At 41.0% G+C, this 17,082-nt stretch overlaps 1 long non-coding RNA gene across 1 annotated transcript in view; it reads right to left on the minus strand.

Moving 5' to 3' along the window:
• LOC144817894 (uncharacterized) overlaps window positions 1-8,958 on the minus strand; it is a 187,868-nt gene extending 178,910 nt beyond the window's left edge. Inside the window, exons 1-2 of the long non-coding RNA XR_013606995.1 lie at window positions 8,848-8,958; window positions 8,198-8,274 (exon numbers count right to left, since the gene is read on the minus strand). This is a non-coding gene — a long non-coding RNA (uncharacterized LOC144817894). The remainder of the gene's footprint in view (window positions 1-8,197; window positions 8,275-8,847) is intronic.
• Window positions 8,959-17,082: the final 8,124 nt, after the last annotated feature.

Here is a 17,082-nt window from a genome sequence, read left to right on the forward strand (position 1 = left end):
GCAAGGCTTCACTACTAGACTGCCTAGAGAGTTTTAAATTCTTGGCACTGGGTGAACATGAGCTCTAGAATGTACAGAAATTAAGCAAATGTTTGCCACATCTTTCAGAACAAAAGGCAAATCTGCCTGGTCAACTGTGATTTTACCAGCTCTGGGTACAGGAAGATTAATAATATATGTAATGTATATGAAAGTTTTGGGTTAGGAGTGCTCTCATCTCCTCTCATCTCATAGGTTTGGGCAAAAGGGCTATCTTTTGTGGTCGCCTTATGTTGGAAGAATTCTTAAACTATGGAACAAAATCAGTTTGGAAAAATTGGATACTGTGTTAAACTCATAAGTAAAGAAAAATCTAATTTTGGTTGCTTTGTTATGATGTAGCTTGCGAAACAGTCCCATGGGCAGCATGTCACTTTCCTCTGATGATTATTTCTAATGATGGCTGTGCGGTGTTGCAATAAAAACAAGTAAAAAAAAATGTGGTGGCAGTTTTACAAGCCCCTTGCGCTGACAGTATGTCACTGTTTGTGACGCACTGGCAGCGCATTTTAATGCCCCATATTTACAAGGACAGGAAAAGTCACCCTGCGTGGCTTTCCTTTTCCTTGTAAATACGGCCCTTCACACGCAGCACTTTGCATGAAAGGGGCGTTCCATGGGTGTTGTTGTGGGTGTTCCCACGCAACACCCATGGAACCAAACACATTTCCAGATTTACGAAGATTCGTAAATCTGGAAATGTGTCAGTATGCTACGATGGGTGACGTAGCGAGGCGCAATGAGGAGAAATGTTTTAATTTCTCCCTGTTTTTTTCCTCTTTTAATGCGTCCTGCATTCCACAGCACACATTGAAAGAAGAAAATGCCTGTAGTGATTGTTGTCATGCAGGAAGGAGCCCCCTCTTGCACAAAAACAATCTCCCCATGACGCATGGCAGCTGTTTGTGCATCAGCGCAGGGGAGAGCACAAGAATGCGACATACCATTGTAAATATGTTGCATTCCCTTGCTCTGAAAGTGCAGCACCGTGGCGCAGCCGAAGGGCTTGCAGTGCCATGCTGCGGCACCTTCTTTTAAAAATGTTTTTTTATTTTTTTTCTGGAAATCCATATAACAAGAAGTTTTTTATCCATACATACATCCATAAAATTCATTGACTATGTCAAATGATACAACATTTGTTAAATAGCACCGATTTGCAGGAAAGCAGAGGATCCTAAAATCAATAAAAGATAGACAATATGAACATATAAGCCAGTATTAAAAAAATAAAACATATAATATCTTGGAACAGCATCCACTGCCAATGATTAACACAAACTCAACAATTGATTAGACCTTAAAAATCTTAAGGATATACAGAGAAATCAGCAAGTATGGCCACAATACTAATTCATCCTGTCTTTATTAACGTAGCGATGTTACAAGAAAATATGAAATGTTGTATAATAAATTAAAATGGTGATATTACAATACATAGAAGTCGAACATGTTGAAAATACCTCCTGAGATATAAGCTAGAATTTGAGGTCTTAATCAAATTAGGCTGCCCAAACCCTCTCAAACTTCTTAAGTCCGCCAATAAACAGTGCATAGGCTTGTTCACTTTTTATAACCTGCTTCATTTTCCGGACCCATTCCTTTTTAGTTGGTATAAGATCCGATTGCCATCTCCGAAGCAAAAGTGATCTGACGACAGCCATTGAAATATATAATAATTTGATCATCTTGTCTGAAAGAAGAAGGTCTGGGTCATAGCCAAACACTATCAGCCAAGTATTCCAACCTAATGTAATTAAGCATTCGGCTTCCAAAAAGTGAAAAATGTAATTCCAGGACCTCTGGATCAAGGGGCATTGTAATATGATATGTGTCCAGTTGGCTGAAGGATGGTTAAGGCAACAAAAACACTGCCCAGATTGGTTAGGGTAAACCTTAGATAGAAAAAGTGTAGTTCTTTAAAGTATCCATTTACTAAAAAATAACATCCTTCGCCAATTAGCCCCCCTTAGCGTACTAAAGTTGAGATTATTAACTACTGACCACATACTTGCTGAGATTTCCATCTCCTCATGTTTTCCCCATTTTGTTATGGCCTTCCCCTTCAGATCGATACTCTTGATAGAGGCTAAACGCTTTTTCCATTACCCAGGTTTCTTAAATGCAATATCTTCTAAAAGATCATATACTAAGCATTTCCATTCGATGATCTGGACCAAATCAAGTTTACTCAGGAACTTACTAAAAGTGTTATATGACCCAAGGAGAAGGAAGTCATTTGGAATTAAATGAGACATTTCAGCTATATTCAGCCATCTATCATTCCTTAAAAAATCTCAGCCCTGACCCATTTTTGTGGAATTACCTACGAATCGCTAATCCCAGATAGTAAAATAGGACAAGATAATCGAGTTGAGGAGTTAATTGCGGGGATAGAATATCTTCTATGAAAGCCCTGGCGTTTATGGAAAAACCACTGTATACACTTATACCGTACTAATTTAAGAGATTTAACAATTATTAGTTGGCAGTGGATCTTATTCTCTTTGCAGAATAGGTTCATAAAATAAATAATAAAAAGACCTGATTGGAGTTCCAGCTTAAATCTGTACATATATTGTGTAAAATATGCAAAATAATACTCCCTGATATTTGGGAGAGCTAATCCACCATTTTCCAGCTCCTCATATAAAGTGCTAAGTGCAATTCGGGTGACCTTCTTTCCCCACAGAAAAGATATAAATATAGACTCTTATTTAGAAAAAAAAGAGGTCATTAAAACACATGGAATCGCAGAAAAAAGGAAATTAAACAGCGGAAGAACAGACAGTTTAATCAATGCAGCCCTGCCCAAAATGGTTACTGGAAGAGAATTCTATCGGAAGAATACATCCTGGACTTTTCGCAGAAGTGGGGCTTAATTTAAATCGTATAATTCAGAAATTCGCGCCGTAAAGTAAACATCCAGAGAACGTTTTGGTTTTGTATAGACAAGGGAGAATATCGAGATGTAAATTCGTAGGTGCACCACCACACTGTATAATTTCTGTTTTTTTAAAAATTATTTTATATCTGACAAGCAACTCAAATTGCTCAAAAATCTCAAAGGCTTTTGCCTGAACCTCCTTCTCAGGCCTTATAATGAGCATGAAATTATAGGCATATAATTTCAATTTTGCCATAGTTGGGAGTGGAGGGCAGATATCCATGCTGTTCCTAATGGTTGTCGCCAATGGCTCGATAAAAAAGGCGAATAGCACCGGGGACAATGGACAGCCTTGTCTAGTCCCCCGTTTAACCTTGACTTGGCCTACCTCTTTGGCATTAATGATAATGTTGGCTTCTGTATTCAAGTATAATTTCTGAACCAAGGATAAGAGACCAGAACAAGTAATTGAAAACATTTTGAAAAACATTTGTAAACTCAAAACATTAACACTATGACATTATCTTGACATTATGGAGTCTACAAGCCAGTAGGATTTATCCATCGAAATTTGTTGCAGTAATTCCTGTGCTTCTGGGACAATACAAAATATGTGAAATCTGCCTTTAACAAGCACTTTTAACTTGCTCTGTTGGGCAATCATTGCCTGCGCCCCCTGTTTCTTGAACAGATGTAACATTTTTACAAACTCTTTCTGCCTTTTAGCTGCGGAAGCCGACATGTCCGAGAAAATGCGGCAAAGTGATACCTCTGCCGCTGCGGGACGTTTCCTGTAAATCTACCCCTTGGTTGCTTAATGGAGAATTGATCAATTCTGCGCTGATTTTTTTTTATTGTTTATTTCTTCTACTTTTGCAATACGCAAATCTGTCTTTTATATTGCAGTTTTTGGGAAGTACTAGCTGTGCTATAAAATTATAATTGTACAGTTTATTCACTAACCTACGACAGCACTACACACAATTTCAGAAGGTGTAATTTATTATACAGTTTAAAACACATTAAGGTGGCACTTATGATTCACAGTTTACAGTGTGGTTGGGCCCTTAATAATAGAGCAGAGTTATTCTAGAGTAAGTTTCCTCCAAGACCATTGAAATTCAGTCTATTGGTGTGGATGGGTGGAGCAGGCAGGCTGGCAAATAGCTCATATTTTAGCTGTTCCTAAAGTATAGTTTGATAGTAGGGCACTAAGTAGAAGTGAATTTCCGGGAGCAATAGATTAGCTATTTATGCCACAAATTGTCCTCTTGCAACTCCTGTGGATTGCTTTATTAGCTCTTGCAATGTAATCAACCTAATTGCATATTTGAAAACTCGAAATGCTTTGAACCTTTGCTACTTTTAGAAGTCGGTTGCTTCTGTTTTAAATGACCGCTTACTAACTACACTTGCTAATATAAATACAAGTTTTACATTTTTTTTTATCCCAGACAGGTCAATGTTCCTGTGATGTAATTTTCTCTGTTGAGGTTCAGAGTTTTACAACGTGTGGTGCAATTTCTGGTAATCAAGAGTCTGAGAATGTGCTCACACTATGATTTTGCTGGCATTACTGCACTAGGTACCAGGTAATTAGGTGTTAATCGCCTTTTTCATTTTGACATATACGTTTTGTTTTTCTTTTACTTTACTAATTTGTGTGCTCGTGGGCACAACTTAAAGTTGATGCCTGGAGTATGTATGCCTGTTTTTGTGATGGGTGTAATAGGTAAAAGATTTCCCTTTGCTTTTCTGAGTGCCTGCTCTTAGAACAATTTTCCTCAATCGGTTTACAAATGTGGGTGCTGTATCTTCTTACAGAGAGGAGTGGGGTCAATTTCCAAACATCTCTGTAAAAGTTGAAACTCTACGACTCATAGACTTACTTCTCCATTTTGTATAGATTTCTAACACGGGATTTAGAAAATGAGAAAATGGACATATATGCAAATCCTTCATTCATTCATTGTATCTTTATTTCGACAAACTTTGTCATAAGAGAATTCACAAAGATTAAGCATTTTAAGAGAACTAGTACAGGTTACACAAATTATCCAAGTAATAAATGCGAGGAAAATGCAAATAACCAATGCAATCATAGTTTTCCATGAATTCTTCACCACCTATAATGTAGTATACTTGTAAAGCGCACAGCTGCCCCAGCAACGGGGCGTCCCGGCGCTGTATAACTCTGGGGAACCCGTCCTGGCTTTCCCTGTGGGATGGTCCCTTGCTGGGAGTCCCCAAGGTGGAGCCAGGCATCCCCGGAATTGGTGGGGCCGTTGTGGAGATTAGGCAAGCTAATGCCCAGAGTTGCCGAGTGGAACCCCTGATTAGAGTAAGCACCGAAGCGAGAATTATCGAGTCCGCTGACCAAGGTCCACGACCCTGCCGCGTCGGGAATTGAACCCTGGTCCCAGGCTGACTTCTGCTCTCAGGCCTACACTTATCATTGCAGTTTGAGCGGACAAATGATACAAGAAGTATTAGATCTTTGTGCATTTGCAAATTAAACTTTTTTTCTTTTCTTTCTCCACTAATAATAATAATAATAAAACATACAAGTAGAAAGATCCCTTTTTCCAAAGTCAACCCCTGAATTGTGGGTTTTTCCATTCCCACCATGTAAATATGTATCCTTTTTAATGAAAAAACCAAAGTGCGGCTGACGAGGGCTTAGCATATCAGTTTCTTAAGTGAAAAACGTTGTATATTGTCCGTGCAATCACATCCAGAGTATGGCCCACTTATACTCAACTGGAGACCAGATAAGAAGATTCACAAGTGGAAGGACGGTGCATCCGGATAAAGTCAAATAGTTCCAAAAATGTTCCAAAATATATTCTTTATTTAAATTTTTCAGTTTAAAATTCGGACATCAGCCAACGCGTTTCGTTCCGAAAGGAACTTCGTTAGGGCTGAAAAAGGTACACAAATAAAAACACACTAAGGGGCCGATTCCGATTCGGTAAAATGCCCTCCGAATAGCCGTACGGTGCTTCTTTCCCGTACGAATCGTATGCAGAACCGTACTTGTACGTACGATGTAGTACGATGTGTACCTAAAGCAGTTCTCCATACGAATCGTTCCGAAGACCGTACAACTCACTAATCTGTACGAATCGCATTCGGAACGCACAGTACGCGCTGTCCGTATGGATCGAAGCTGCATTTTCTGACCCAGCAAGTACGAATCGTATCGACAACACTCCGTATGACTCTTTTTCTATGGGAGCTTAAAACGTCCGTAAAAGCAGATTTTGCCTCAAAATGCGTACAAAACGGTATGGTGCGTACTCCCCATTATTGCAGGGGTACGGTGCATCGGGGTACGGTGCGTACACCCCTGGATTTCAGGGGTACGGTGCATATGTCCCCGTGTGTACACCCCATGATCGTAGGTGTACGGACATTAGGGGTTTGGTTCGTACACCCCAAGGTCGTAGGTGTACGGTGCGTACACCCCATCCATACACCCCTTGATTTTAGGGGTACGATGCATATGTGATAGTGTTGCCCTCCGTACAAATTGCTCATACGCGACATTTACCGTACGAATCGTGTACTCATTCCCCGGTCCGGATCGTACTTGGCGGGTCGTACGGCTTTTTTACGAATCATACGGTTCACTGTGCGGGTCAGTGTCGCACGGATTTACCCTTGATTTTCGTACGGTTGGCAATGATTCGGACGTATTTTTGCGCAACGGATCGTACTACGCGATTCGGACGGATTCGGACGATTCGTACGGAAACAGCTACGAATACGAATTGTCGAACGGATTTGTTTCCCGAATCGGAATCGACCCGTATTTCTCCTACATAAACAGCACATTGACAAATTGACAAAAATGGACGACATATATATAAAACTGAATATAACAACATATAAAACATATAAATTTATAACATTGAAGGAACGGCAAAACAGAACAGTAACAGTGAAATCTCAAAACATTCCACGGTCATTATTTATATCCATACATAAAAGTGCTATTAGCACAGATAAAAAGGGGAAACAATTAGATATATAGTTATATCCTAAACCTAATCCACAAGCATCAATATGAATAAGTTTCTGATCAAATCAATATTACTAATGCAGTAGGAAGCTCAAAATATTTCTGATCTTTCGTCACGCACGATAGAAATAAAAGCTTTGGATTAGGGGTGGGCAGAATTTGCGTAGTCGCGTTACGCAAATCTCCGCGAAACGGTAAAAAATCTCAGTGAACACGCAAAAATTCCGCAAACACGTGGAATTGCTTGTTCACGATGTTTTTTTACTGTTTGCATTCGCTGTTTGCGTGCTCGGGGGGAAATATCTCGCTAACACGCATTTTGAGAACGGGAACAAGCAACAAATTCCGCGAAGTGGCGGAACGCAGAATTTTGGGCAATTTCACGTTCCGCGCAGGAACGCGAAATTACCCAAATTCGGCGAGCGGAATGGAATTTACCGCCCAGGCCTACTTTGGATACTTAGAGAAACCTATATTCAAAAGTCTTAGAGAAGATATACACCAAAGGGTGCAAATTAAAAGGCGCATGTAAAATAATGAGACCAATGTGCAAACAAATTGAAAAATACCAGATATCCCAAGGATAAAAGAAAACAGAGAAGGAAAAGAGCAAAGGGAAAAGAGAGAAGAATGTTCCTCTTTTGAATACAGTGAGTAAATACACAACAAACTATTCATGAATAGACCATCAAGTAGTCTCACTAAGAATGTCTATGTCTCGTTTCACTCAATCGGTGTCCGACCGTCAGTGGATCCCAAAAGGTTTATTTATACATTTACAGAATTCTTTGAAGACCTGGATTCTAATTTGGAAAAAGGTCAAAGCTCTAGTCATCGAGTAATCAGCACAATATTGCAACACATATCGTCAATGTTAATCTCATCTGGTTAAAGTAAAATACCTAATATAAATTCAAATGCTGTACCAAAACCATCCTAAAACCAGATATAAGCCACACACTAGTGTAAAGCTTACCAAAAATCATGTACCAATTACGACATCCTACAGACTTCCAGATGGGTCGTTGGAAAACTAAAAACCAGGTCCCAGCCGCAAAGGAAACTTTGAGTATAAGATAATGCCACTATATCCTTGAACATTTCCACTAGCGCTGCTATTAAAATGATACATATGGTTCATCAAAAACAATCTTAACCACCAGTAACTCCAGTCCTATCCATAATACAGGATATGATTTAACTATGGCCAAAAATAAAGTAAGGTGAGACAAAATGCATCGTCTTACCTTCACATTCAAATCCACCTTCACTAATCTCTTCAAACTTTAAGAAACTTCAAGTGCCATAATCGCGATCACGAGTCCTGAAGGGAGAGAATAAGTGCTTACATGAGGCCCCCCGTTGTTTCCAAAAAGATAGTAATCATGCATATACAGTATCCAACATTTTCTGAGTTCATAATTGGTAAAGCCAACATCCTGTGCCAAAATTGCACTCCTCATTTAAGGCAAGTGACATTAATCGCCATTTCAGAAAGAACGGGCCATATGCAAAAAGCTATTTATCCCATTAGGTCTGTAGTCCTTAGCCAAAATTGCACTCTTCATTTAAGGCAGGCGACATTAATCGCCATATCAGAAAGAACGGGCCAAATGTAAGAAGATACTTTTCCCATTAGGTCTGTAGCCCTTATACATATGACAGCGACAGTAAAAGCAAATCCTTATGGCCCATTTACCCACAAAAAGTTGGAAACTACATGACAGTACCAAAGAATACCTTAAGGTTACATCACAGTTAGGATCATGTACACGGAAAATAGTATGTATGTTACTACATCACCCACGCAACACTGGGACCTAGTATCTAACCCTGCGATTGGGGAGCTACATACAACGGTAGGCTAAGCAGCCCCCCACCCATCCCAAGCACTTACCTTGTCAATGTTGACGCCTGCACTAATCGTCCCGTATGTGGACTTACAAGAAAAGCTGATATATCGTCACGGTCTTAAGTAAAGAAAAAATGCCTCGCAATTCGATTCACGTGACCGCATCTTTGGTCACGTGTGTTTACTAAGAAGTACAGGCGCCATCTTTGAACGGTGGAAGATCGGCAAAAATATAATCACAATAGGTTCAACACCATATTGACAGAAGACTTGCACCCTCAAGTCAGTAATTTAAAATACTTATTTATTTATTCATCGAATTGAGATTACCCAACATACGAGTAGGCCAGCTTTAGATAGAAACGTTGCTGCCTCGTGGCTTATCCCATTTCAAGCCCAATCCAAATATACTTATTCCAAAAAGGCGGGCCCCATATTAGATACTAGGTCGCCTGCCTTAAATGAGGAGTGCAATTTTGGCTTAGGGTTACGGACCTAATAGGATAAGTAGCTTTTTGCATATGGCCCGTTCTTTCTGATATGGCGATTAATGTCGCCTGCCTTAAATGAGGAGTGCAATTTTGGCACAGGATGTTGGCTTTACGAATTATGAAACCTGAAAATTTTGGATACTGCATATGCATGATTGCTAGCTTTTTGGAAACAACGAGGGGCCTCATATAAGCACTTATTCTTTCCCTTCAGGACTCGTGGCCGCGATTTTGGCCCTTGGATTTTCTTAAAGTTTGAAGGGATTAGTGAAGGTAGATTTGGATGTGAATGTATGACAATGCATTTTGTCTCACCTTACTTTATTTTTGGCCATAGTTAAATCATATCCTGTATAATGGATAGGACTGGTGTTTCTGGTGGTTAAGATTGTTTTTGATGAACAATATGTATCATTTTAATAGCAGCGCTAGTGGAAATGTTCAAGGATATAGTGGCATTATCTTACACGTTTCCTTTGCGGCTAGGACCTGGTTTTTACTTTTCCAATGACCCATCTGGAAGTCTGTATGACGTCGTAATTGGTGCATGATTTTTGGTAAGCTTTACACTAGTGTGTGACTTATATCTGGCTTTGGGATGGTTTTGGTTCAGCATTTGAATTTATATCTGGTATTTTACATTAACCAGATTAGGTTAACAGTGACGATATGTGTTGTGATATTGTGCCGATTACTCGATGATTAGAGCTTTGACCTTTTTTCCAAATTAGAATCCAGGTCTTCAAAGAATACTGTAAATGTATAAATAAACCCTTTGGGATCCACTGATGGTCGGACACCGATTGAGTGAAACAAGACATAGACATTCTTGGTGAGACTACTTGATGGTCTATTTATGAATATTGTGTTGTGTATTTACTCACTGTATTCAATAGAGGAACATTATTCTCTCTTTTCCCTTTGCTTTTTTCCTTCTCTGTTTTCTTTTATCCTTGGGATATTTTGTATTTTTCACTTTGTTTGCACATTGGTCTCATTATTTTACATGAGTCTTTTAATTTGCACCCTTTGGTGTATATCTTCTCTATATAAGGCTTTTGAATATAGGTTTCTCTATGTATTCAAAGCTTTTATTTCTATCGTGTGTGACGAAAGATCAGAAATATTTTGAGCTTCCTACTGCGTTAGTAGTATTGATTTGATCAGAAACTTATTCATATTGACGCTTGTGGATTAGGTTTAGGATATAACTATATATCCAAGTGTTTCCCCTTTTTATCTGTGCTAATAGCACTTTTATGTATGGATATAAATAATGACTATGGAATTGTTTGAGATTTCACTGTTACTGTTCTGTTTTGCCGTTCTTTCATTGTTAGAAATGTATATGTTTTATATGTTGTTATATTCGGTTTTATATATACACGTCGTCCATTTTTGTCAATTTGTCAATGTGCTGTTTTATGTAAGAGACACAGTGTTTATAAAGAATATATTTTGGAACATTTTTGGAACTATTTGACTTCATCCCGGTGCACCATCCTTCCACTTGTGAATATATCCTTTTTAATACCCTTTTGACTTTACATACTTTGCGAGCAAGGCTGTTGGCGTGTTTCGACTAAAACGCATTCAAAGGCCTAATCAGGACTTGTTGCAAGAACTCCAGTGGACATACAAGGATAATCTAGTGGATTTCCCCAAGTACTTTCTGGGTGCTGAAATCTTGATTTTGTGCTTCAGAATTTGGGAAATTATGCCTGCAGATGTTGTTTAATACTTGATGGTGCAGAGATGTTTGCTCATTGTAACCTGTGTGTTCTCTTTCCTTATCTCCTTATTTTATGCCCACTAGTCTGTCACTTTATTGTAGAGTTTAGCAGTTGTTCCATGATGCAGTGGGACCAGAGGTTGCATACAAATAATAAGGAATAATTTTTGAATGGACAATATTGTAGGAAGGTAGGATCTTTCTGGCACAGTTACCCCCACTCTTTGCCTGGTGTCAGTGTGTTTTGACTGTAGTGCACTGGGATCCAGCTAATCAGGATTTCAATATCTGCACTGTCTCTCCTCAATTTATTGGTAAGTTATTTGTACACGCCACAATTGGTATACTGGTGTACCCTTGTAAGTCCCTATCATATGGTACTGAGGTACTCAGGGCATTGGTACACGAGGTACCTCCCAATGAGCTGCAGCATATATTATGCCACCCATGAGAGCCCATGCAAACTGTGCCTGGATAGCTGCCATTGCAGCCTGCGTGAAATGGTGCATGCACCTTTCACTTTAGGTATAAGGTTTTCCTTATATCCCGGTCTCTGCACTTAAGACCTATAAGTCACCCCTAAGGTAGGCCTTATAGCCCACAAGGAGGGTGCATGGTTCTAAGTGTGTGGGTACCCCCTTCACAAGCAGAGGTACCCCTACAAATTCTGGACACCATTCTCTGTGCTTGGTAAGTGCGGGGAATCCATTTTAAGGTATGTAGTGAACACTGGCAACTCGAGATGTCCAAATACATAATGCCTTCATAGAACCTGGTCATGTTTGGTATCAAACATGTTGAAATCATGCAACTGCATCGATTCCAGTGCTAATTGCATTATACCATGTACTAGGGGGCTCCTTAGAGGACCCTCCCATACCTACCTTTGTAGCCTTGCAGGCTCTGCCTGCCAATTCATCCTGCTGCCAACCGCAGGCCCTGTTCTGCCCCCCTGCTGATGAGCCTACCCATTAAAGAAATGGGGTGACCCGAAGGTACTGGACCTGGGTAATGTATTAGTATAAACAAACAACGGTCCGAGACCTATATATTTCAAAACATGCAAAAAATCAAAACTTTTTCAATTAAAAGGTGTATGTTATTCAAACAACCCTGTTCAATCGATGATGAACATATGGAAAATAGGCAACAGCAACAAACTCAAGATATATGCAATATTTTTAATCTATTGTCAAAATGTAGTAACTAAAGCACTATTCACAGTGTTATGTACTATTCCTTATATACATTGCCCCGTATTTAGAGCGTGCAGTAGAAAAAGGGGTGTCAAAAAGAACGTGAACGTGATAAGGAGAAAGGAGAAAGAATCACACAGATTTGTGAACAATTATTCTAAATCATTCAACATGAACACCAGCCAATGAAGGCCGGAGCAGTATATATCCTGGCCACTCCAATAAATCAGCACAATTTCCCTTGTTTTATTCCAAAACATAAGATGTAAAAAATGTCTGCACTATATCATAAAGGGAGATATAGTTAGTGGTCCAGGTTTTTAGTAAATGTCGTCGACGTTTCGACTCGTCTTGCGGCCTTGCGGTAGGTTATGCCTGGGCCATGCGAGTCTTCTTCAGGACAGATGGGACGGGACAATAAGGGATCTCATTGATGACCCTATGAGAGATAAAAACCCATTAGGGTTGGGGCTGTTGCCTAGTCACTTAAAACAAGGGCAGAATTACAAGAATGCTTACCCTTCTAGGGATATAGTGATCTTGGTTCCCACTCCAATTGGCTCAGTCCTTTTGAATCCAAGAAATTAATCCAAGTATTCTGGAAGATTAATGCGGAGCCCATATTTAAAGTCATGTACTTAACCTAATGTTCATATTAGGCAAGGAATTATTAAATAATTACCTCTACAATGTTGTTTTGGTTTCCTATCCAAGGTGGATTTTCATGTGCCACTACATGTCTTTAGAAAACAGGTTCCACCCGTGGGATGAGCCTACCCAGGCAGGAGAAGGCAGAACAAAGGATTTCCTGTAGAGGAGAGGTGTAACCACCTCTCCTTTGGGATTAGGCAGGGTGGGGGTGCATGCGAGTGCCCCCAGACTGCATTGAAGGGCACATTTTGTGCCCTCCTTACATAAACCAGTTTCCACCAGTACAGGAGCCCTTGGCTCCCACTCTGGTGTGAAACTTCACAAAGGACAGGGGTTTGACCACCCCTTATCCAGCTTCTCCATGGGGGGCGGGGGGAGTTGGGGACAGAGCTCCTCCAGGTGGCAGCTGGATTCTGCCATCTTGAATCTTGACCCCTGGGAGCATCTGACTGGTTAGGTTCTCAGAATTGCATCCCTGACCCCCTCTGATGTGTGGGTCACCACAAAGGTTGTCCTCCCCCTTTTTAGGATTACTTGAGGGCTCCCATGAGGGTGGGTCCTTAAATTCGTCCTGGACTCCGCCATGATTTGTCAAGACCTGTTTAAAGACACTTCTGTTGTTCGACACTGGAACTCTGCTGCCGGATCCAGCCAGGAACGAAGACAAGGCTTCTCCAGGTAGGAAAACTCCTACTGCAACTTCATCTTAGTGCTCTTCCAAGTTTCTGCAACTCCGTGCATCCCCTGAGTCTCCCATGACTCTGCATGCACCCAAGACAGAAGGAATCTCCCTTGGAGTGAAGGAGTCACCTCCCTGCATCTGCAAGCACCTCATCGTTGACAAGAGGATTGCTAATCCTGCTGTCCCACAGCCACCTCAAGGCTCTGCAGCACAGGTGGTGATTTGTTGGCTCCCTAGAGGCCTGAACAGTCTCTTATGCAAATTGGGAGACCATAATCCCTCTCCAACCAACCTGCACCGCATCCCTGTGCACTGTATCTGTTTGCTTTTGCCAAGGCTTGCTGACTCTCCTGACTCTCTCATCCATGAAACCCCAGCCTCAAACATTGCACAGCTCCAAGAGTGTCATCCACCCTACTTCTACTGCGACATGGGTGTCCATCTTCTGTATGCTTCTGAGGCCTTCTTGCATCTCCTTGGGCTGGATACCAGAGGGTCCACCTGGGGTCTCCATTGATTCTTGCTAGCTCTCTTACGGGCTGAGGGCAGGCCCTGATTTACCCTTGCTGGGTTAGTCCCACAGACCTTGCTGGTCTGCAGCCAAGCATTGTTTCCTGTAACCCAACTGTTGCGTTTGCCAAGGCTTGTTGGTGGTGCTGCCAGCCACTGACCCTCCTGCATTCTTTGACTGATTGTGGAAAGCTCCTGTGCTCCTGCATCGTTGCCGGGGCCCACAGCTGCTTCATCTAAACATCTGTGCTACAATAAGTACCTCCGACAAGGGGTGGTATCGTGCTCCTGCCCCTCCTGGACACCTCCGGATGGTTTGGACTCTGTCCCCTCTGCTTTCAGGTACTACTCATCCAGAATCCACGTTTGGGTTTCACCAACCTGGTCCAAGAGACGCTGTAGCTGCCAGACTTCCAAGATCCCCCATTGACATCAACGGGCAGTACCGACACCACTTCGTACCCATGCACCTGGTGTTCCTGGTGTAGGTATCCTGGTTCCCTGGGTATTCACGAGTGGGGTGGCTCTCCAATCTTCCTTGATCCAACTGATTTCCTCGGGGTCCCTTGTGAAGGGTCCTGAAACAGTAAAATACCAACCACAACTTTCCTTGTGTTATCCTACGGATGTTTGACCTGGTGTAACACCTCTGCACCCGAGCGCCTGGGAGTCCGTAGCTGCTTACCTCTGGTGATTCTGTGCTTCCCCTGGCTCCTTTATCTTTGGGTATTGGTCTCGCTTGGTTACTCACTTGACATCCCATTTTTTTAGTGTGATCCTATGCTTACCTGTTTTAAAGTATTTCTTTGTATGTATTGATACCTCTGGGTAGTAGATATAAGGTATTGGTCTCGCTTGGTTACTCACTTCACTTCCCATTTTTTTAGTGTGATCCTATGCTTACCTGTTTTAAAGTATTTCTTTGTATGTATTGATACCTCTGGGTAGGAGATATACCAAGTAGTTCTTAGTGTTGTGTTTAATAAATGCAGAAGTATTTTTCTAACACTAGTGTGGTTCTTTCTTGTGTGTAAGCTCACTAACTAACTATTGTGGTAAATGTACTGCTTTACACTTTCCTGGATAAGCCTTAGCTGCTCTCCACAGCAACGCCTTGAGATCTTTGGTTATTGGGGACCACTACAACTATAACTAAGGGTTGTCTGGACTCAGTACATGGTGCCTCACCAATAGGTGTACACCATATACTGAACCAGCCTCCTACAAATATTATCTTCTGTTAATATGTGCTCATTGTTGCATTGGACTCAATCAGCATGCTGTGGTACTATTTAAATGCCAATTCCCAAATGGATTGCTTTGGCCCAGTTTGGGATTGTAGTGGAGGGGGACAGATTAACAGCATGATAAACAGATCTAGTTTTTTTCTATGAGATACGTAGTGCTGTACGTACATACTGGGAATACAGAGAAACTGAGATTGAGGTTGCAGATTTTCACTTTGGTCAATGCTGAAAGTGCTGGAGGAAGTATTATGAACATTTCTTATAATGCATTACCCAATGTACACATTATAGTAGTATTTAATGCTTGAGTTGTTTATATCTAGGTATGCATGGATGGTGTTTACAGTGACTGTATAAACTTGAATAGACAGTTCATTTATCTGTTTTAAAGTGCACCTGTTTATGCTTTTGGAGCCTTCAAGCTGTGTTCTAAGGCTGTGAATTGACCCTTGACAGCTCTCATGAAGACTGCATGCGAAGTGACTATTGCAGAGTAGTGTGGGAAGAAGGGAGAAGGCTTTGACTGGCAATGCTGTTCATGGACTTTTGAGGATGGCTAAAAACTGATGGGTGGCCTTGTGAAAGGTGATCTTTTACGGTTCCTGCGAATTAAATAGGACTGTGTATCTGGACTACATGAACTTCAGAATATGAGGGCTCAGTTCACACATACCATCAGAAAATGTTGGTCCAATTCCTAGCTAGCTCACTCTGCCCAATCTGAATCCCTAATCTTACCACGGTACTGGATAGTATCAGCAACCTGGAACATGACCACTCTTATTCCCCAAGGAAATCGTGGGAACAGATATACCCTTTCATTGTTTCTTTTGCATGCCCACGATAAACACAAGAAAGATACGAATATAGCTTTTCAAAAATTCTTTTATCAATCGCATTCTTGTATAGAAAGCATGAGCTGCAATTATTAGGCAAATTTAACAAAGTATTGTAACCAGGCATTTCGATAATGGTGAAAAAGATAAAGAGTTCTGCCATGATAACATTATTGTGTGATTATACTGCTTTTTATTACTACCTATACTACCAAGAGCACAGTGGTAGAATCTACTGGGTCACCCTAATCCTCAATACCAGAGTTCAATGTTCAATCGGTCTGGGTATAACAGGCTTTGCAGGATAAAGGTTAGAGTCAGCAGGGTTCCATCTGAGTCACAGTGTACCAAGCTCCAGGATAATCCCAGCAGAAGTGCTCCTCTGACGATTGTAGCCCAGAGGCTGTTTTTATAAAAAAGCACTATTCATATCGCACTGTGTCAAAGGTGCAGACTTGAAGCTCTGGTTTGTCTGGAGCCTTAGAGCTGTCACCAACCGGACAACCAAATGCAAGAGCATTGTGTTCAATGTACCAAGCCTTGAACAGAGTATGCAGACAACGAGGCAGCGCTACTGACTAGGAATACGCTGCTCATACAGTAGCTTCTTGGTACATTACTGTGTTAGTGTAAAACATTTCAGAAGTCACCATTAGAAAAAGATGACAAGCTAAAACGTGACACTGAAATGGGGACTTAGCGTGGGCCCTAATGTACATCACTACAGTGAGAGAAGTATGATAGAGTCTAAAGTAGTTTGTTGGATAGGGATGTGCTTAACATTGACTTGAACTCCAAACCAGAGTGAGGAAATTGATCTGGGACCTGTTCAGACCCGAGAGCCAGACCGCGAGGTGATTCTCTATTATGAGTTTCTGATTAACCTGATACCAGCCCCATCAGTTTACAAATTATTAGACTTGGGCTAATAAAAG

The sequence above is a fragment of the Lissotriton helveticus genome, chromosome 2_1, assembly GCF_964261635.1.
Source record: "Lissotriton helveticus chromosome 2_1, aLisHel1.1, whole genome shotgun sequence".
NCBI lineage: Eukaryota > Metazoa > Chordata > Amphibia > Caudata > Salamandridae > Lissotriton > Lissotriton helveticus.